The 23,187-nt window shown below is 38.5% G+C and overlaps 1 long non-coding RNA gene across 1 annotated transcript; it reads left to right on the forward strand.

Annotated features, from left to right (window-relative positions):
- The first annotated feature begins 8,086 nt into the window (after positions 1-8,086).
- Positions 8,087-22,979, forward strand: LOC125614663. Its single transcript, XR_007345232.1, has 3 exons — positions 8,087-8,096; positions 17,207-17,211; positions 22,835-22,979. It is a non-coding gene; the product is annotated as an uncharacterized LOC125614663 (long non-coding RNA).
- The last annotated feature ends 208 nt before the right edge of the window (positions 22,980-23,187 follow it).

Raw genomic sequence — 23,187 nt, forward strand, 5'->3', positions numbered from 1 at the left:
AACCCTAAACCTCTCCTTAGACCTAACTCTAGATAAAACCCAAAACCAAACCCTAAACATAACCCTAGCCCTAACCCTATACCTAATGCTAGTTCTAGCCCTAATCATAATGTTACAACTAGCCCTAATACTATCACTAAAATTATCCATTACCCTAAACCGAACCTTAACCCTAATGATAACCCTAGCTCTAATCCTAATTTTAAACCTAATCCTAGACCTAACCCTAAGCATAACCTTCAACGTAGCCTTAACCCTAGATAAAACCCTAACCTTTACTCTAATACTAACCCTAGGCAAACCTCAAAACTAACCCTAAACCTAAAACTATGTCTAACCCTAGCCTGACATCTAACCGTATCTATTTCCCTAACTCAAATGATAATCTTAGCCCTAACCTTAACACTAACCCTCAACCTAAAAGTACCCCTAAACCTAACCTGACATCTAACCCTATCTATTAACCTAACTTTAAGATAACCTTAGCCCTAAACCTAAAATAAACCAAACCTTATCCATAAATCTAACCCTAGAAATAATCCTAAACCTAACCCTCACCCTAGCCCTAACACTAGCTCAAAACATAACCTGTACCTTAAACGTATCCCAAAACCTTACCATAGACCTAGCCCTAACTCTAACTCCAGCCCTAATCCTATCAAAAATACTAGCCCTAAACCTAGCTCTAATGCTATTTATTACCCTAACAATAACCCTAACCAAATTGCTAACCCTAGGTCTAAACCTAACTCTATCACTAACCCTAACAATACTGATTACCCTAATCTTAACCTGAATCCTAAACCTAAACCTATCCAGAAACCTAACCCAAATTCTAAACCTAACACTAATTTGAGCCCTAACCCTAATAATTAACCTAACACAAACCTGAAACCTGACCCTGACCCTAAAAATACACCTTACACTTAACCTGAGCCTTACCCAATACCTAATATTACACCTAGCCATGAACCTAAGCCTATAACTATTTCTAGGTATAACCCTAAACCTGAAATTATCCCTATCCCTAAAACTTCTTCTAACCATAACACAAACCCTAGCCCTAATCCTAACCCTAAATCTAGCCTTAATTCTAACACAAAAATAACCCTAGACCTAAACCTAATTGTAATAATTGGCCTAGCCCTAAACTTAGCTATAACCCCATCCCTTCCCCTAAATCTAACCCTAAACCTAATCTTAAACATAGCCCTAACCCTAGGCCTAACCCTAACAGCAATCCTAGACGTACTCCTAGCTCTAATTTAGCCCTAAACTTAACCCTAACCCTAGCCTTAAGACTAATTCTAACTGTCACCCTAGCTGTATTCCTAGTCTAACCCTATCCCTTACTGAAACCAAAACACAAGACCTAACCTTAGCCCTAACCCTAGCCATAACCCTAACCCTAGAATTAACCATAAATCTAAATGTACCCCTAAGCCTAAATTCACCCTATCAGGAGCAATAACACTAATATTAATTGTAAAACTACACTTAACTTTATCCTTAGCCCTAAAACATAATGAGCCATAGCAAAACCTAACAATTACACTAAACCAAATCCTAACCCTACATCTAGCCCTAAGTCTACCCCTAATTCGAGTCCTATCCCCAACCCTAAAACTAACCCTGACCCTGACTCTGAACCTAACACTAACTCTAGCTAAAAACATAACCCTGAACATAACCTAACCATAAAACTAGACTTAGCCCTAACTGTAACCCTAAAATTATCCCTAATCATAACCTTAGTTTTTACATTAGCTGTATCCCTAACACTAGCCCTAATATTACCCAAAATCTAGCCCTTATGCGAGCCCCAACCTTAGCTTTAACCCTAAATCTAAACCTAAACCAAGTTCTAACCCTTACCCTAAACCTAACCCTAAATTTAATTATTGCACTAACCCTAAACCTAACATTAACCCTAACAATAGCACTAACCATGATACTAGCCCTAAACCTAGCTCTAACCCAATCAATTACCCTAAGCCTAAAACTAAATCTAACCCTAATTTTAACTGTCGACTAACCCTATCACATTTGCTAACCCTACCTATCCATTACCGTAAACATAACCTTAACCCTAAATCTAACCAAACCCTAAACATAGACGAAACTCTAACCCTAAAACTAGCCCCAATTGTAACCTAGTTCTTACATTAGCCATAGCCCTAAAGCTAACACAAAACCTAGCCTAATCCCATATCAAGTCTCTAAACCTAGCTTTAACCCTAACCCTAAACCTAACCCTAGCCCTAAACCTAAGCCTAACCATAGCCCTAACATTAACACCAACCCTATCACTTACCCTAAGCCAAACTCTAACCCTAAAGGTACACTACTCCTAAAAATATTTATTAGCCTAACCCAAAACCTAACTCTATTACTTGTCCTAACCTTAATCTTCAATCTAGCTCTATCACTATCCCAAACCCTAATCCTAACCCTGACCCTTATTCTGACCCTAACACTAACCATAGGTCTAAACCTGACCCTAACCCTAAACCAACCTCTAACTTTGGCACTACCTATAACCCTATAACTAAATCTTACCCTAACACTAGACCTAGACCTACATTTAATCCTTTAACTAGTGATAATTCTAGGCCTAGCCCTAAACAAAAACTTAGTCCTAGCCCTAATAATAACCCTTACACTAACCCAAACAGTAACCCTAACCCTAGACAAAAATCTAGTCCTAATGCTGGCCCTAACAATAAACCTAACCCTAAACTGAACACTGACCCTTACCCTAACACAAACCCTAGCCCTAAACCTTATCCTAACAAAACACATAACCCTAACACTAGGCCTAGCCATATCACTAACCCTGAAACTAGCCATCACCATAGGCCAAAACCTACCTCTAATGCTATCCATTACCCTAACCCTAACCCTAAACCTAATGCTAACCCTAGCCCTAACCCTCACACTGACTCTTACCCTACTCCTCGTCCTAGTCCAAACACTAGCTCAATCCCTAACACTTAAACTTAACCTAAACCTAAAAATAATCCGTGGCCTAAACATAAACCTAACTTTAACCCTAGCCTTAATCCTAACCTTAAACCTATCTCTAACCCTAGTTCTAAGCCTACAAATTACCCTAACTCTAACCCTAACCTTAATGATAACTCTAGCCTTAACCCAAGCACTAACCCTACCATTACCCTAACCCTAACCCTAACCCTGATGATGACCCTAGCCCTTACCCTAATTCTACCCTAACCCTAACCCTAGACATAACTATAAATCTAACCCTTGCCATAGAGATAACCCTTGCTCAAACCCCAACCATTACACTAAACCTCACACTAAAGCTATCCATAACCCTAACCTTAAGCCGAAACCTAACCCTAACCGTAACTCTAACATGATATCAAAACCTATACAATACCATAAACCGAAAGATAACCCAAGCCCTAATCTTAACACTAACATTGATCCTAACTGTAACTATAACCTAGACCTAACCCTAAACCTAAACCTTGCCCTAGTGCTAACCCTAGCTCAAACTCTAAGCAATACCCTAAACCTAAACCTAACCCTAACCCTAGGCCAAAACCTAACTCTAGCCCTAATAATAACCATATCCCTAGCCCTAACCATAGCCCTTACCCTAAGCACAACCACAAACCTAAGGCTAACGATAGGCCTAAACATAACCCTTTTACAAACTCTAACCCTATCAATTACCCTACACCTAACATAAACCCTAAACCAAACCTATCATCACTCCAACTAAACCAAAATGCTAAATCAAATTTATATATAACCATAACTTAAACCAAACCTGAAACCTAATTCTAACCCCAATAATACGCCTAGCTCTAAACCTGACCCTTACCCTAAACCGAATCCTTACACTAGAGGTACCCATAAATCTAACCCTCAATCTATCCCTAATTTAAGCCTAGACCTAACACTAGCCCTAGCCCTAATTCTTGCCATAACTGTAAAACAAACCATAGCCATAATCCGAGCCCTAAACCTAGCCTTATTACTAAATCAAACCATAACCCTAGCCCTAACCGAAATTTTAACCTTGGACCTAGCCATAAAACTAGCTCTAACCCCATCCCTTCCCCTAAACCTAACCCTATCCCTAAACCTAAACCTAAGCCTAAACTAGGCCTAACCCTAACACAAACACTAGAATATATCCTAGCCCTAATTTAGCCCTAAACCTAACCTAACCCTAGCCCTAACACTAACTCTAACTCTTGCACTAGTCCTATTTCTAGTTCCAACCCTATCACTTCCCATAAACCTATCACATGCCTTTACATTAGCCCTAAACCTAGCTCTAGCCCTAATCTTATATCAAACCCTAATTCTTACTCTAACCCTATCCTAAAGCTAAACCTCTCATTAACACAAGCTGTAACACTATGCTTGTCTTAAAACTAGCCCTACCCTAGACATAGCCCGACAAAACAACCGACCAATAGCCCTAACCTTACCTTTAACATAAACCATATCCTAAGCCTACCCCTAGCCCTAAACCTATCTCTAATTCGAGTCTTATCCTAACCCAAAAACAAACCCTGACCCTGACTGTGGCCCTAACACTAACCCTAGCTCTAAATATCACTCAAAATATAAACCTAAACATAACCCTATACCTAGACTTAACACTAACCCTAAAACTAGTTCTAATCGTAACCCTAGTTCTTTACATTGGCTGTAGCCCTAAAACTAGCCCTAACCTAACCCAAAACCTATTTCCTATTCGGAGCTGTAACACTACCTATAACCCTAACCCTAACCCTAATTCTAGCCCTAACCCTTACTCTAAACCTAATCCTAAACCTAACCCCTGACATAACCCAACAACTATCCCTAACCCTAGCCTTAATCCTAACCATAAATCTAGCCCTAACCTGAGCTGCAATCTTATCCATTACCGTAATTTTAATCCTAACCCTCATGCTAACCCTAGGATAACCCTAAACTTATTCCTAAACTAAAACTTATGCATTACCCTAAAACTAACCTGAACCCTAAACCTAACCATATCCATAAACATAATCCTAACCCTAATAATCTAAACCCTAAAACTATCTCTAATCATAACCCTAGTCCTGACATTAGCAGTAGCCCTAAAAAAGCCCTAATTTTAACCCTCGCCCTAGTTCTAAAGCTAGCTATAAAATCATACCTAACCATAACCATAACCATAACCATAACCCTAGCCATAAACCTAGGATAAGCCTTAATATTAACCCGAGCTCTAATTCTAGCTACAAATAAGTCCTAATTCTAACCGTAAATCTAATCCTAACACTTACTCTTGCCCTAGCCCTATCCTAGTTGTAACCCTATCCATTATAATAACTCAAACCCTAGCCGTAACCCTAGCCCTAACCTATGCTGTAGCCCTAAAACTAGATCTAACACTAACTCTAAATCTAACCCCAACCCTAAGCCTCAACCACCCTAACACTAGCTCTAACCCTAAAGCTAACTTGAAAACTAGCACTTACCCAAGCCCTAGCTATCAAGCAAAACCGAGCCATTTCACTGACCCTAAAATTTAACCTATATGAAATCCTAAACCTCCTAAACCTACAGCTAGCCCTAAACCTAGTCATAATTCGAGTCCCAATCCTAACCTTAGAACTAATACTAACCCTGACTCTGACCTTAACACTAACCCTAGCTCTACACATCACCCTATCCCCAACCTAATTCTAAAACTAGACCTCGCCCTAAACCTAACCCTAAAACTAGCCCTAATCATAATATCAGTCCTTAAATTAGCCATAGCTCTAAACCTAACACAAAACCTAGCCATAATCCAAACCCTAACCTTTTCTTTAACCCTAATCCTAACCCTGGCCCTAACCCTAACACTATCTCTAGTCCTAATCCTAGCTCTAACTTCATTTCTTACACTTAGTCAAACCCTCATCCTATTGCTACCCTAGTCCTAATGCTAATTCTATGCCTACCCCAAATCCTAACTCTATTACTATTCCTAACCATACCCCTCATTCTACCTCTAATCTTAACCCAAACCCTAACTCTATCCCTTAACTTTATTCTGACCCTAACACTAAACCTAGGTTTAAACCTGACCCTAACCCTTATCCAAAAAATAACACTAGCCCTACCATTAACCCTAAACATAAACCTAAAAATAACACTAGCCCTAAACCTAAACCTAATCCTAATCCTAAATATAGCCATAACCCTAGCGTTAGCCCTAACAATAACCCTTAACTTAAACCAGACACTAACTCTACCCCTAGACCTAACGCTAGTCCTCATTCTAGACCTAACCAAAAACCTAATCCTAACCTGAACCCTGACATTTACCCTAACAACCCCTAGCTCTAAAACTTATCCTAACACAAAAACTAACCCTAACATTAGACAAACTCTAAATATAGCCATAACCATAACTCTAGCACTTACATTACCCATATACCTAACAGTAGCCCTAAACGTCACACAAAACCTAGCCGTAATTACAGCACTAAACCTAATTCTAAGCATAACTGTTACCCTAAACCTAGCCCTAACCCTAACCCTACCCCTTGTTCTAGCCCTAACCCTAGATCAAACACTAAATTTTACCCTAAATATAACCCTAGACCAAACAGTAAACCTCACCCTAACTCTAGCCATAATCCTATCTGGAACCATAGCCCAAACCCCAGCTCTTATTCTATCCATTATACTAACAATAACCCTAAAACTAATGTTAAATCTAGCCCTAAACCTAACCGTAAACATACCCTAGCCCAGACTGTAAAACAAACGCTCACCCTAGCCCAAACCTAGCTCAATCCCTAACCCTTACTCTTAATCAAATTCTAACACTAACACAAGGTCTAACCCAAAACCTAACTGCAGCCCTAATCCTAACCTTAACCCAAGCCCTTACCCTAGCTTGAACCCTACCCATTACTCTAAACCTAAACTTAACCCTAATGATACACCTAAAGCTAAACCTACCCTAACCCTAAACATAAACCTAACCCTAGAAATAACAGTGAACCTAACTCGAACCCTAAACCTAAGCTAGCTCAAATACTAACCCTTATCCTAAACCTAAACCTAACACTAACCTAAAGCTAAAAGTATCTTTAACCTGACATTTAAACCTATTACCCTAACCCTAATGATAACCCTAGCCCTAACCATTACTCTAACCATGACCATAACCCTAGACCAAACAATAAATTAATATTAGCCATAGCAAAAATCCTAGCTCAAACCCTAAACCGTACCCTAAACCTAATCCTAAGTATCACCCTCGCCCTAACACTGACCCTAACCCTAACTCTAGCCTTAATCCTAATCATTATCCTAGCCCTAACCCTATTTCTAACCCTATAAATTACCCTAACAATAGCCATAACCCTAATGCTAACCCTAGGCCTAAGCCTAAACTTATCACAAACCCTAACCATATCCATTACCTTAAACCTAACCTAACCCTAAACCAAACACTATCCATTACCCTAACCCTAATTCTAACCTTAATGCTAATTTGAGCCTTAACACTAAACCTTAACCTAACCCAAACCCAAAGCCTGATCCTGATCTAATAATAGCCCAGCTCTTAATCTGATTCTTTCACTAAACATAACACTTTAATTTGACCTAGCCATAAACCTAACCCTAAATATATCACTAACTATAAACCTAGGCCTGACATTATTCCCAGACCTAATTCTTGCCCTAAACCTAACACAAAAAACTAGCCTTAATCCTAGCCTTAAATCTAGCCTTAATCCTAAACCTAACCATAACCCTAGCCCTAACTCTAAAGCTAATCATAAAACTAGCTGTAACCCTAACCATAGCTCTAAAACAAAACCGAGCAACAGGCCTAACACAAACCTTAACTTAATCCAAAACCTAGTACTACACCAAGATCTAACCCTAGCCCTAATACCATTCCTAATCATAACCTTAAAAATAACCCTGAACCTGACTTATATCCTAACACTCATCCTAGTACAAATCACCACCATAACCCTAAACCTACTCTAGACCTAACCCTAAAGCTGGTCCTAAGCCTAGCTCAAAACCTAAACTTTGTGCTAAACAAAGCCCTAACCCTAACCCTTAATCTAGTTCTAACACTATTTTAACCCAAACTCAAGGCATATTCCTAACCATAACTCCAGTTCTAACTCAATCAATTACCCTAACCATAACCCTTACACTAATGCTAACCCTAAGCTTAACCCTAGACCAATCACTAATAGCACTAACTCTAACATTAAATTTAGCTCTAAACATAACCCTGGTACTTACATTAGTCATAACCCTAACTCTAGCACTAACTTAACACAAAGCCTAGACCTCATCAGATCTGTAACCCAAGTTTTAACCCTAAACCTAACCCCAAAGCTAGCCATAATAATAAACATAACCCTTGCCCTAACACTAGCTCTAATCCTATCCATTGCCATAAACATAACTCTAACTCTAATGCTAAACCTAGTCCTAAACCTAACCCTATTTCTAATCCTAAACCTATCCATTACCCTAATCCAAACCTAGACTCTTAACCTCACCCTATCATTAACCTAACACTAGCCCTAATCCTAATTTGAGCCCTAACTTTAAAACTTAATCTATCCCAAACCCCAATCCAGTCCCTGACTGTAAAAACAGTCCTAGCTCTAAACCTGACCCTAACCCTAAAACTAACCCTTACACTACATGTAGCCGTAAACCTAACACTAAAACTATCTTTAACCATAACTCAAGACCTGATATTATCCCTAGTCCTAATCCTAGCCCTAAAATTAAAACAAACCCCAGCCCTCATCCTTGCCCTAAACCTAGCCCTAATCATAACCCTAACCTTAACCATAGTGCTAACCTAATTCTAATCCTCACCCTCCCACTAAACATAGCTATAACACCATCCCTTACCCTAAACTTAATCCTAACCCTAACCCTAACACTAGACCTAGGCTGAACACTAACCCTAGCACTAACCCTAGCCATAATTTAACCCTATTCCTAATTTTAACATAACCATAGCCCTAAGACTAACTCTGACTCACACTAGCCCTATTCCTACTTCTAACCCTAGCCCTAAACATAGCTATAAATCTATCCATAACACTTGCCTAATCTTTATTCCTAGTTCTGATTCCTAGATATAACACTAACTCTAACTCTAAAAATAACCTAAGCCTAAGCCTAATATTAATACTATCACTAACCCTAACACTAATCATGAAACTAGACCTAACCCTAATATTAGCAGTAAAACAAAACTGAGAAGTAGCCCTAACACTAAACCTTAACTTAAACCAAATCCTAATACAACACCTAGACCTAACCCTAGCCCTAATTCGAGTCCTAACCTTAACCTGAATACTAACCCTAACTCTGACTCATATCCTAACACTCATCCTAGCTCTAAACACCACCTTAACCTTAAAGCAAACCCTTACAGTAACCCTAGCCTTGTTTCAATTCCTAACCCTAACTGTAAGACTAACTCTGACCCTGAATATTAACCTAAGACTAACACTCACTCTAGATATAACCCTAACCTTAAACCTAATCATAACATTAGAGGTTTAACCCCTAACCATAACCCCCAAATTCACCCTAATTGTAACACTAGTTCCTACATTAGCCGTTGCCTAGCCATAAACCTAACACAAAACTAGCACTAATCTGAGCCCTAAACCTAGGTTTAACCCCAAACCTTGCCCTAATCCAAGCCCTAACCCTAGCTCTAAACCTATCCCTTACCCTAAGCCAAGCCCTAACCCTAATGCTAACACTAGTACTTAACCTAACACAAACCCTAACCCTATTACTAATCCTAACCCTAGCACTCATTCTAGCTCTAACCATAACCCAAACCCTAACCATTAACCTGGCCCTTATTCTGAACCTAACACTAATCTTAGGTCTAAACCTGAACATAACCCTAACCTGAACCCTAATAGTAGCCCTTCCAGTAAACTTATACCTAAATGTAACACTAACCCTAGCCCTAGACCTAAACCTAATCCTAAATCTAGCCATATCTCGAAACCTAGACCTAATGAAAAACTTAGACATAGCCCTAACAATAACCCTTAGCCTCAGCCAAACACTAACTCTTCCCATAGACATAATTCTGGCTTTAACTCTAACCATAACATTAACCTGAACACTGACCCTTACACTAACAGTAACCCTAGCTCTAAACACCACCGCAACCCTAGACCTAACCCTAAAACTCTACCTAGCCCTAACATTCACCTTAAAACTAGCCTGAATCATAACAAGTTCTTACATTAGCTGTAGTCCTAACCTATTGCAAAACCTAGCCCTAATCCAAGGCCTATCCTAGCTTTAACACTAAAGCTAATCCTAATCCTAACCATAGCCCTAACCCTAAGCCTAAACCTAAGCCTAGACCTAATCCTTAGCATAACCCTAGCCCTAACCCTAGATTTATTCTATCAACTACTCTAAAGATAACCCTAACCCTTATAATAAACCTAGGCCAAACCCTAATTTTATCCCTAACCCTAACCCTATCCGTTACCCTACACTTAACCTGAACCCTAAACCTAAAACTATCATTACCCTATTCTTAACAATAATGCTAATTCGAGCCCTAAACCTAAACCTTAACATAACAAAAACCTGACCCAAAAGCCCTAAACCTGACCCAAACCCTAATAATACTCCTAGCTCTAAACTTGACCCCAACCATAAATTTAACCCTTAAAATAGACCTAGCTATATACATAACCCTAAACTATCCCTAACTGTAACCCTAGACTTGACTTTTGCCCAAGATCTAATCCTGTTCCTAACCCTAACACAAAACTTAGTCCACATCCTAGGCATAAACATCACCTTAATCATAAATCTTACTCTAACCCTAATTATAATGCTCACTCTAGCCATAAAACTAGCTGTAATCCCAAACCTTTCCCTAAACCTAAACCTAACATTAAACCTAACCCTAACACTTGGCATAACCCTAACACTAACCCTTGCCCTAAGACTAACTCTAAGTCTTGCCCAAGCCCTAAACTGAGGTCTAACCCAATCCCTTACCATCACCCTAAACCTAGATTTAAACTTATCCATAACCCTAGCCCTATTTTTCACCCTAGCTCAAACCCTAGATATAAACCTAACTCTAAATCTAACCCTAAACCTAAGCCTATACCTCACACTAACACTAGCCCTAACCCTAACACTAATTCTAGAACTAGCCCTAACCCTACCCCTAGCCCTAAAACAAAACCAAGTCATAGCCCTAATCCTAAACCTAAACCTAAACCAAATCCTAATCTTACACGTAGCCCTACAAATATCTCTAATTCCAGTCCTAAATCTAACCTGAAAAGTGATATGGACACTGACTCTGAACCTAACACTAAATCTAGCTCTAAATATTCTCATAACCATAAACCTAACCTTAACACTAGACCTAGCCCTAAACCTAACCGTATAACTAGCGCTAAACTTAACCCTATCCATTACACTAAACCACATCTAAACCCTAAACTTAACCCTGTCATTAACCCTAACCCTAAAACTTATTCTAATTTGAGCCCTAAAACTTACCTCTAACCTAAACTAAACTAGCTCTAACCATAACCCAAACCCTAAACCTAACGCTCACCCTTATTCTGACCCAAACACTAATCGTAGGTCTAAAGCTGAACCTAACCCTAAACTGAACACTAACAGTAGCCCTTCAGGTAACCTAACCCTAACACTAGCCCTAGACCTAAACCTAATCCTAAATCTAGCCATAACTCGAACCCTAGACCGAATGATAAACCTAGACTTAGCCCTAAGCCTAAACTTCACACTAACACTAGCCCTAACCCTAACACTAATTCTAAAACTAGCCCTGATCTTACCACTAGACATAAAACAAAACCGAGTCATAGCTCTAATCCTAACCTTTACCCTAAACTTAACCCTATCCTTACACCTAGCCCTACACCCATCTCTAATTACAGTCCTAAATCTAACCTGAAATGTAATACGGACACTGACTCTGAAGGTAATACTAGTTCTAGCTCTAAATATTGTCATAACCATAAGCCTAACAATAACACTAGAGCTAGCACTAACTCTAACCCTGTAACTAGCACTAAACATAACCCTACTTTGTACATTAACTGTAGCCTTAACCCTAGCCCTATCCTAACCCAAAACCTAGCCTTAATCCGAGTGCTAAACATAGCTTTAACCCTAAACTTAAACCTAACCCTAACCAAAGCTGTAATCCTATACATATCCCATGCCCTAATCTTAGGTCTAACCCTATTCATTACCCTAATGATAACCCTAAACATATGCTAAACATTAGGCCTAACCTTAACCCTATCCATTACACTAAACTACACCTAAACCCTAAACATAACCCTGTTATTAACCCTAACCCTAAACTTTATTCTAATTTGAGCCCTAAACCTTACCTCTAACAGAAACCAAATCCTAACCTTTAACCTGACCCTAATAATAACCTTAGCGCTAAACCTAACCCTTACCCTAAACCTAACCCTTACACTGAACCAAGCCCTAAACCTAACACTAAATCTATCCCTAACTGTAACCCTAGACCTGGCATTAGTACTAGCCCTAATTGTAGCCCTAACCCTAACACAAACACTAGCCTTCATTCTAGCCCTAAGCCTAGACTTAATCATAAACCTAACCCTAACCCTAGCCCTAACCCTAATACAAACCCCCTCCTTAGTCCTCAACTTAGCCATAACCCACTCCCTTACCCTACATGTAACCCTAAATCTAACCCTAACCTGAGGTCTAAACCTAACATTAACCCTAGCCCTAATTTAAACCCATCCCTAAACATAACTCTAGCACTAGCCCTATAACTAACTCTTACTTTCACACTAGCCTATCACTAATTCTAACCCTATCTCTTACTATAAATCTAACCCTAGCCCTAACCCTAGTCTTAACCCTTGCTATATCCTTAGTCCTATCCCTAACCATTGATCACATTCTAACTCTTAATATATCCCTAATGCAAAGCCTAAGGCTAACCATTATGAATACAGTCATATTTAGATTCTATGTCTACAGATATTGGCTTCAATTATTATTTAGAATATAGTCATTAGTTTCATAAAATGCATACCATTTCTGGTGGTATGTAGAGAACAGATGGTCAGGGGTAGGATGCTATGTTAAGGGGGAAAGGAGTGAGGGTATGAGATTAATCAATCTTAGCAAATTGGTGGAGAAGTGTAATGAATAGACAGGGGTAATTTGTGAAAGAGTGTATAAATTCAAATTCCTTATCTGTATTCATAGAATTACCCTATGTATAAATAGTAAAAGTTTGGAGATTGAAAGTGGGATAGATGGAGGAAGAAAAAAAAAACAAGGAAAGCAAGAAAGAGAGGAAGAATGAAAATAAGATAAAATAAATTGGTGGGGGGGGTGCAGTGGGACCATGCAATTCCTCTATATTAAACTATTCTGGTGATTCAGTTCTTAAAGTCCAATTTCATGAAAAGTTCTTGGTTTAACGTATGTTGAAATTGTGAGGGCCAGAGGGGGAATAGTAGAGGAGAATAGATGAGAAGAACGAGAATAGAAAAGTCTATCAGAACTCTGTTTTCTTCCAGTAGGTGGAGTTGTCTATTCCTAGCTTGAGTCCCTTTGATCCTAGAAGTCCCACACTTGTGGAGCCAAGTGGGGCAGGCTAACAGATGAATCTTTCACAGTATCAAAGAAATATGACCAAATAATTCGGGGAGGTAGTTCAGAATATGCAAATTTCCATTTTCTCCTAAAGTGCTCTCACATAAAGTTGCTTTGCATGCTTCTGCTTAGGGCTACTTTCACAAAGAATAAACCAGAGAATGCCCATAGAGAACTGATTGAGTGTGTGATGTTTGAATTAGCAAGACCAACCTTGTTTGATTTCCATTTCCATTTCCATTTACCCACATAAGGCAAAATAAAGTGAAAACTTAAAACACAAACTGTTCCATGCAGCTAACCCTTGACCCAAGAGGCCCAAACCTAGGGAATAGAGTAAGGCTATGTAAAAGCTGAATCCTGCCCAGTATCAAAGAAATTTAGACAAAACTAAATCAAACAAAACACTAGCTGTAAACCTAGCCCTAAACTAACACTAACACTTACCTGTTTAGAGAACCATTTATCATAGTAGTCCCCCAAAAAAGGAGCCTAGTGGGGCAAGATAACAAACAAATCCTGTGCAGTATCAAAGAAATCTAACCACGAAATTTGGGGAAGTATTTCAGTACATTCATATTTACTTTTTTTTCTGCTAATGTACTCTTGGTTAAATTATTTTTACATGCTGCAGTTTATGGTACTTTCACGAGGTATAAACCAGAGAGTACCCACAGAGAGATGATTGAATGTGTGAAGTTTCAAGCAGCTAGTAGTAACCCTGTTTGATTTACAGCTCCATTTTCATTCACATCTATAGACCATAATAAAGTGAAACCTAAAAATTCAAACTGTTCCTGACACTGAACCGGAAAACTTGAAGACCCAAAATTGGGGATCCTACTAAGGCTAGAAAAAAGATGAATCCTGTACAGTATCAAAGCAATCAAGCAAAAAAAAAGTTGAAGCTTACTCCTAAAGTGCTCACAGACAAAGCTGTTTCTTTCTACTTCAGCTTTGGGCTACTTCCACAAGAAAAAAATGAGAGAATGCACACACACTGAGAACTGATTGAGTGTGTGAAGTTTCAAGCAGCTAGAACAAACCTTGTTTGAGTTCCAGTTTAATTTTCATTCCCCCCATAGGGCAATATGAACTGAAACAAGCAGAATACACAATTACTGAAAGAGCTTTGATTTTTTTTTAATTACTTTGATACTGTACAGGATTCATCCTTGACCTAGCCTTAGTAGGCTCCCCAAGTTTGGGACTTCAAGATTCAATGGTTTGCTTTCAGGAACAGTTTTGATTTTAATGTTTCACTTCATTTTGACCTAAATGGAATTGGAGCTAGAAATCAAACAGGGTTCATGCTAGTTTCTTCCAACTTCACACACTCTATCACTTCTCTGTGGGCACTCTCTTGTTTGTTCCTTGTGAATATAGCTCTAAGCTGAAGCATGAAAAGCAAGTTTATCTGAAGGCACTTTAGGAGAAAAAGAGGGAAATATAAATATATTGAAATACCTTCCCCAAATATTCTGTCATATTTCTTCAATACTGTGCAGGATTCATCTGCTAGCTTGACCCACTAGGATCCCCAATTTTGGGACTTCTATGATCATAGGTTCTCTAAACAGCTTAGTGTTAGGGTTGGGGACAGAGTCAAATCTATCATTAGAGTTACAGTTATATTTGTTCAGACTTATTTGATATTGGGAAGTATTCAGTTTTTCTTACCCTTATTAAGTTCCCCAGTTTTGGACCTTCTCAGTTCAAGTGTTCACTGTCAGGAACACTGACTGATTGAGTGTGTGAAGTTTCAAGCAAACTTTCAAACAAACTCTGTTTGATTTCAAGCTCTATTTCCATTTACCCATATAGGTCAAAATGAATTGAGACATTAAAAAGAAACTATTCCCAACAGCGAACCATTGAACAGAAAAGTCCCAAAACTGGGTCACCTAGTAAGGCTAGGTAAAAGATAAATCTCCCCAGTATCAAAGAAATTTGAACAAAACAAATTCTAACCCTAACAATAGCTCTAAAGCTAGCCCTAACCCTAAACATAACACTAACCCTTACCTGTTTAGAGAACCATTGATCCTAGAAGTGCCAACCATGGGGAGCCTAGTGGAGCAAGCTAAAATATGAATACTGTGTAGTATCAAAGAAATCTGATCAAATCATTGGGAGACTTATTTCAATACATACATATTTCTGTGTTTTCTCCTTAAGGGCTATCAGATACAGTTGCTTTTGCATGCTTCAGCTTTGGCCTACCTTCAAAAGAAAGAAACCAGAAAGTGCCTACTCAGAACTGATTTGTGAAATTTCAAGAACCTCCTACCAACCCTGTCTGATTTCCAGCTCAATTTTCATTCACATCAGTAAGCCATAATGAAGGAAAAGCTTAAAATACAAACTGTTCCTGACAGTGAACCATTGAACCAAGAAGGCCCAAACCTGTGGAGCATAGTAAGGCTAAGTAAAAGATGAATCTTGCCCAATATCATAGACACTTGAAGAAAACTAGGGCCATGCTGGAGCTAAAGTTGGTGAAGGTAGCCAGTTTGAGAAAGTTGTGCTTCTACCTGGAACCTCCATACTCTTAGTCTCTGAGTTGGAAACAAGTACCTGTAAAGTGCTTTTCTGCATTGATAGCTATGCCCTCCTCCCCCAAAAAAAGCTTGTGAGAAAAATCTTGCATTATCACAACTAGAGGGAGTGGGTACCTGAGCAGCTGCAGAACTGAAGTGGTAGCCATGGCCACTGATAGTTGGTGAGTAAGGTTTTCCAAGATGGATTTCATCTGTTACCTGTGTAAGGTGTTTGGTGAAGTTGGTGATTCTAGGGTGAGCTTTGGCCATGTCCAGAGCTTGGTCTGGTGACCCACAAGCAAAGCCTCTGTGTTCTGTGCTACCTATCCTCTGTGCTGAGAGCACCTGCATGGCCGAGACTTACATCTGAGCTGAGGGAAAATCCTCTGCCCACATTTCTGTGTGCACCAAGAGCTCACATGGGGCTAAGTCTTCTGTCTGACCTGAGAGCACACGTGCAAAACATTGTATTTTAAGGATTCACTTCATTTTGATCTCTATGGGTAAATGAAAATGGAGCTTTAAATCAAACAGTGTTGGTGCTATCTGCTTGAAACTTCACATATTTAATCAATTCCCTGTCAGTACTCTCTGATTTCTTCCTTGTGAAAGTATCCAAAAGCTAAAGCATGCAAAAAAATCTTTATCGGAGAGCACTTTAGGAGACAACAGGAAAATATGCATGTACTGAAATCCGTCCCCCAGTCATTTGGTCAGATTTCTATGCTACTGCACAGGATTCATCTGTAAGCTTTCCCCACTAGTCTCCAAAAGTTTGGAACTTCTATGTTCAAAGGTTCTCTAAAGAGGTTAGGGTTAGTTTTAGTTTTAGATTTAGGGCTAGCGTTAGAGGAGTGTTAGGTTTAGAGTTAGTTTTTTTCAAATTTCTTTGATATTGGGCAGGAATCATCTTTTAACTAGCCTTACAATGTTCACCAGTTGAGTCTTCTTGGTTCAAGGTTCACTGTCAGGAACAGTTTGAGTTTTAATGTTTCACTTCATTTGAACCTATACAGATAAATGGAAATGGAGGTAGAAATCAAACAGGGTTTGTGCTAGCTGCTTGAAACTTCACACACTCAATATTTTCTCTGTGGGAACTCTGTGGTTTCTTCCTTGTAAAAGTAGCTCTAACCACATTATTCAAAAACAACTTTATCCAAGAGCACTTTATGAGAAATCAGGGAAATATGCATGTCCTGAACTACCTTCCCCCAATTATTTGGTCAGATTTCTTTGATACTGCACAGAATTCTTCTGCTAACTTGCTTCCCTGAGTTCCCCAGGTTTGGGACTTGTATGATCAAAGCTGTATAAACATGATATTTTTAGGGTTAGTATTAGATTTAGGACTAGAGTTAGAACTAATGTTAAGGTTAGAGTTATTTTTGTTCAAATTTCTTTGATACTGGGCAGGGTTTCTCTTTTACCTAGCCTTATTATATTCTCCAGTTTGGGGCCTTCTAATTTCAATTGTTTACTGTCAGGAACAGTTTGTATTTTAAAGTTTTACTTCAAGTTGTCCTCTATGGTTAAATGAAAATGGAGCTGATAATCAAAGAGGGTTGGTGCTAGCTGCTTGAAATTTCACACACTCAATCAGTTCTCTGTGGTCACTCTCTGGTTTCTTCCTAGTGAAATTTTTCCAAAGCCATGGTAATGAAAAGAACATTATCCAAGAGCATTTTAGGAAAAAACAGGGGAAAAAGGCATGTACTGAAACACCTCCCCCAATTATTTTGTCAGAATTGTTTTATAATGTGCAGGTTTCATCTTTTACCTTGCCCTACTAGGTACCCCAAGTTTGGGTATTCTATGATCAAAGGTTCTCTAAACAGGTTAGGGTTAGGGTTAGGTTTAGAGCTAGGTTTAGAATTAGTGTTGGGGTTAGAGTTAGTTTTGTTAAAATTTCTTTAATACCAGGGAGGATTCATCTTTACCTAGCCTTACTATATTCCCCATGTTTGGGCCTTCTCGGTTCATGGTTCGCTCTCAGGAACAATTTGTGTTTTCAGATTTAACTTCATTTTGACTTATATGTATAATTGGAAATGGAGCTGGATAGCAAACAGGGTTGGTGTTAGCTGCTTGAAACTTCACACACTCAATCAGTTCTCTGTGGGCATTCTCTGATTTGTTCCTTGTAAATGTAGCCCTATGCTGAAGCATGCAAAGCATAGGTTTTGGGTGAGGGCGATGTATAGGGCTAGGTTTAGTGTTAGGGTCAGTGTCAGGGTAAGGCTTAGTTTTAGGGTTAGGGTTAGGACTCTATTTAGGAATAAAGTTAGGGATAGGTGTAGGTTTACGGTTTGGTTTAAGTTAAGGTTTAGGGTTAGGGCTATGGCTTGGTTTTGTTTAAGGGCTAGGGCTAGTGTTTGGCTAGATTTCAGATTAGTGTTATAGTTAGAATGAGGTTTAGGATTAAGGTTAGGGTTAGATTTAGATTTATTGTTAGATCTAGGACTATGATTAGGGCTAGTTTAGGGTTCTGGAAGGGACAGGGTTAGAACTAGGGATAAGGCTAGGAAGAGAGTTAGTTTTAGACTTAGTACTAGGCTTAGGGTTAGGGTTACAGCTAAATTAGTGCTAGGACTAGGACTAGGGTTAGTGTTAGTTTTAGGCCTAGCGTTAGGGCTAGGTTTATGGTTAGCATTGGGGTCAAGGTTAAGTTTAGGGGAATGGGTAGTGTTCTAACTAGCTTTAGGTCTAGGATGAAGGTTAGAATTAGGATTTGTGTTAGGGTTAGTGTTCAGTGTAGGATGAAGTTAGGTTTAGGACTAGAATGATGGCTATGGTTTCTGTTAGGTCAAAGGTTATGGTTAGGGATAATTTTAGAATAAAGTTATGCCTAGTTCTAGTGAGTTACGTTTAGTGTAAGGGTCAGGTTTAGAGCTAGCTTATTCTAACAATATTGTTAGAATAAGGTTTTGCATTTGGTTTAGGTTAAAGTTTAAGGGTATGGCTTTAGTTAGTGGTAGGTTTATATTTAGCGTTAGGGTAATGGATATGGTTAGGTTTAGGTTTCTGTTAAGGTTTAGGGTAAAGAAGGGGTTAGGTTTATTGATAGGGTTAGGATTAGCATTAGGTTTTGGGTTATGTTTAGTGTAATGTATAGGTTTAAACTCAAGTTAGGGCTAGGTTATGGTTTGGATTAAGTCTAGGATTAGGGTTTAGGTTTCAGATTAGGTTTAGGGTAATGAATAGGGTTATGAGTTGGGATAGGGTTAGGTTTAAGCCTAGGGTTAGCATTAGGGTTAGGGTTATGGTTAGGGTAATGGATAGGGTTAGAGCTAAGGTTATGACTAGAATTATGGTTACAATTAGTGCTAGTTTATGGTTAATGTTAGGGTTAGGGTTAAAGCTATGTTTAGGGCAGAGATTCTGGTTAGGTTTTGGCTTAAGTTAAGGCTAGTGTTAGGCTTAAGTCTAATATAAGTACTAGGGTTATGATTAAGGATAGTTTTATCGTTAGTGTTAGGGCTAAGTCTAGTGTTAGATTTAGGGTTAGGGATAGAGTGATGTTTAGAGATAGTTTTAGGGTTAGGTCAGGTCCAGTGTTAGTTTTTGTTTTCGGCTTAAAACTCAAATAAGGGCTAAGTTTAGGGCTCGGTGTAGGGTTAAGGTTTGGTTTAGGTTAAGAGTCAGGGTTAGGGCTATGACTTGTTTTTTTATTAGGGCTAGGGCTAGAGTTAGGACTGGTTTTAGGATTAGCATTTGGGTAGGGTTGGGGCAGGTGTTAGGTTAAGGTTTAGGCTTATGGTTAGGGTTAGATTTAGATTTAAGTTTAGTTCTAGGGTTAGCGCTAGGGCTAAGAAAAAGTCTAGGGTTAGGCCTAGGGTTAGAGCTGGGATTAGGGTTTCAGTAAGGGATAGGGACATAAATTTAATGGACTACTGGATACAGGTGCTGACCTTAGCATCATATCTCATCAAGAATGGCCAAAACATTGGCCGTTACAACAAGCCACTCAAGTGCTTCGAGGCCTAGGAGTGGCAACTAATCCCCATAGAAGTACAATGGTATAAGATTGTAAGGATCCTGAAGGATGTGAAGGAACTATACAGCCATATGTATTGGATCATCTTCCTATAAATTTATGAGGATAAGATGTCCTAGATCAAATAGGTTTGACATTAACAAATAACATCAATCCAAATGCACCCACTATTAGGACTAGATAAGGTTTCAGGAAATAAAAAAAGATTAGGAGAACAAGAACAAGGTATAGCAGCACCAATTCAAATACATCAAGGAATAAATAGACATGGATTGGGATTTCAGAAGGGTCACTGTGGCAATAAAATTTATTTGGAAATCAGAAAGACCAGTATGGGTTTCTCAGTGGCCCCTGACTAAAGAAAAGATACAAGCAGCCCATGACCTGGTCAAACAACCATTAGCGGAGGGACATATACAACCTTCCATATCTCTCTATAATTCTCCCACTTTTGTCATTAAAAAGAAATCTGGTAAATGGAGATTATTGCAAGATTTAAGAGTCATTAATAATGAGATGCTTATTATGGGACCTGCTCAATCAGGGATTCCTCAATTGTCTGCTTTGCCAAAAACCTGGTATGTCTTAGCTATAGATATTAAAGATTTTTTTTTTTCAATTCCAATTCACCCTGAGGATAGTCCAGGTTTTGCATTTACTATCCCTGCACTGAATCATGAAGGTCCTGATCAGAGATATGAATGGAAAGTACTCCCTCAAGGGATGGCTAACAGCCCAACTATGTGTCAAATTTATGTTAACAAAGCAATCCAGCCACTTAAAAATCAAAATCCTAAACTACAAATATTTCACTATATGGATAATGTATTGTTAGCACAAAAAGATAAATACACATTGCTGGAATGTAATGCCACACTTACAAATTTATTAAAAAAATATAATCTAGAGATAGCAATAGATAAAGTACAATGAAATTTTCCAATAAATTATTTAGGAGTTCTATTATCCTCAACCATGGTCCATCCACCAAAAATTCAAATACGAGTAGATCAACTCAAATCACTTAACGACTTTCAAAAGTTATTAGGAGACATAAATTGGATAAGGCCTTATCTAGGCATATCAACAGGAGAGTTGGGACCTTTATTTGATATCATAAAAGGTCCATCAGATCCAAATTCACCCCGCATGTTAACGCCTGAAGCAAGAAAGGCATTAAAAAATATTAAAACATATATGGAAAATAGGCATTTGTTTAGAATTGATATGTTTGCCTTTATTATTTATTGTACTACCAACAAAAAATATTTCTATAGGAGTATTTTGGCAAGAAGGTCCATTATTGTGGATACATTTATCTTATTCTCCTAACACTATTCTTACTAGGTATCCTGAGGCTGTAGGACAATTAATACTCAAAGGAATAAAAGCAGCAAAGGGAGTGTTTGGAATTTCTCCCAATAAAATTATTACTCCATATACTATGAATCAAATTGATGAGTTAACTAATGAGTTAAATACTTGGACAACAATCATGGGTAAATATAATGTTTCATTTGATAATCACTTACCATCTAATCCTTTGTTGTCTTTTTGGTCTTCGCATCCTGTAGTTTTTCCAAAAATGACAAGAAAAACCCCTATCATAAATGCTCCAAATGTATTCACTGATGGGTCAAATAATGGTACAGCAGCAGTAGTTACCCCTGATCATACTTTTACATTTTATTACCCAAACAATCAGCTCAAAAGGTAGAGCTTAATGCAGTGTTACAAGCTTTTGTGGTGTTTAGATTCTGTATTCAATTTATTTTCTGATAGTCCCTATATAGTTAATGCTATAGTATCCCTTGAAGATGCTGGTAGGATTTCTACTTCCTCTACTGTTTTCTCTTTGTTTTCCACTACACAAAGTCTAATCTGGGACAGAAAAGATCCATTCTTTTTAGTATATATCAGGGCACATACAGGATTGCCTGGAGCCCTTAGTTTGGGCAATGATTTAACAGATAAAACTACACATGACATACATATTTTCCCTACACTAGAAGAAGCAACAAATTTTCATAAAAGGTTCCATGTCAATGCTAATGCTTTACAAAAGCATTTTAAAATCACAAAGAAACAAGCTAGAAAAATAATAAAACAATGTCAAAATTGTGTGACCTTTTTACCACAAGTTAATCTTACAGTCAATCCTAGAGGATTGATACCTAACCATATTTGACAGATGTACATCACACACTTGCCAAAATTTGGAAAATTAAAATATTTGCATGTTACAGTTGATACTTCTTCCCTATGTTTGATGGGCTCCCTTCATGCTGGAGAAAAAACTAAAGATGTTATATCTCATTGCTTACAAAATTTTGCCACTGTGGGCGTTCCAAAATAGTTAAAAACAAATAATGGTCCTGGTTATACTTCTACCTCTTTTAAACAATTTTGATCATCATTTGGCATTACTCATATAACAGGAATCCCATACAATCCTCAGGGACAAGGCATAGTTAAAAAAGCCCATCAAACTATCAAAATGTACTTATTAAAGCAAAAAGAGGGAATTGGAAAGGGGTATATATCCCCCACAGATAAACTTAAAATAACCCATTTTACTCTAAACTTTTTAAAATTGGATTCATCAGAGCTTGGTGCTGATAACGCAAAGGTCGCGGGTTCATTCCCCTTATGGGCCACCAAATGCCACAGTCTGGCTGGGCACAAATCACGAGCCACTGAACCAGGAACAAACTTTATTTCTGAACTCCAAAAAAAAAACCTTTACACATGCTCCTGGGGAATTCTCCCGAATCCACAAAGCAGCCACTGGAAATATCTCCTCTGGAAATCCCTCCTCCTGCACTTCCCCAAATAATGGGAACTCTGGTTTAATTCCCGGGAATCCCCAAGAGAACACCAAAGTAGAGCGAGAACTCAAAAGTAGCGGCCAAGGTGGATAGTAATGCCTCGCCTGTCAACCAATACTGCTGGCAAAATGCC

The sequence above is a fragment of the Marmota marmota genome, unplaced genomic scaffold (genome assembly GCF_001458135.2).
Source record: "Marmota marmota marmota unplaced genomic scaffold, marMar, whole genome shotgun sequence".
Lineage (NCBI taxonomy): Eukaryota > Metazoa > Chordata > Mammalia > Rodentia > Sciuridae > Marmota > Marmota marmota.